Raw genomic sequence first — 377 nt, 5'->3', positions numbered from 1 at the left:
CCCCCACACTGGGCCGGGCCCAGAGGGGCGCTGGGGAAGGGCTCTCCCCGAACACACCCCGCAGGGGAGCAGCAGCGGCTCAACCTGGGTTCCCGGCCCACAATGGAGGCGACAGCCGCTGGTAACAAATTTCAGTGCGGGCCGCAGCTGCACAGGCTCAGATCTCTCCGTGCTTCGCTGTCCCCTTCCTGTCTTCCCTACCAGCACCCAGCACCTACCGCGCTCAGCTACTCCAGCCCCTTCCTGTGCCCTGAATCAGTAGCCCGGGCTGCAGCGCTCCAGGATCGTGGCTTTCTCTGGGGGCTGGAGCCAGCCCTTGGGGCAGCCCTGGGCTCTGCCGACACCAGCCCCTGAGCCGGAGCCTGCAGGTGAGGGGA

Source organism: Lepidochelys kempii, chromosome 14 (assembly GCF_965140265.1).
Source record: "Lepidochelys kempii isolate rLepKem1 chromosome 14, rLepKem1.hap2, whole genome shotgun sequence".
In the NCBI taxonomy this organism is placed as follows: domain Eukaryota; kingdom Metazoa; phylum Chordata; order Testudines; family Cheloniidae; genus Lepidochelys; species Lepidochelys kempii.
This window is presented reverse-complemented; position numbering follows the sequence as displayed.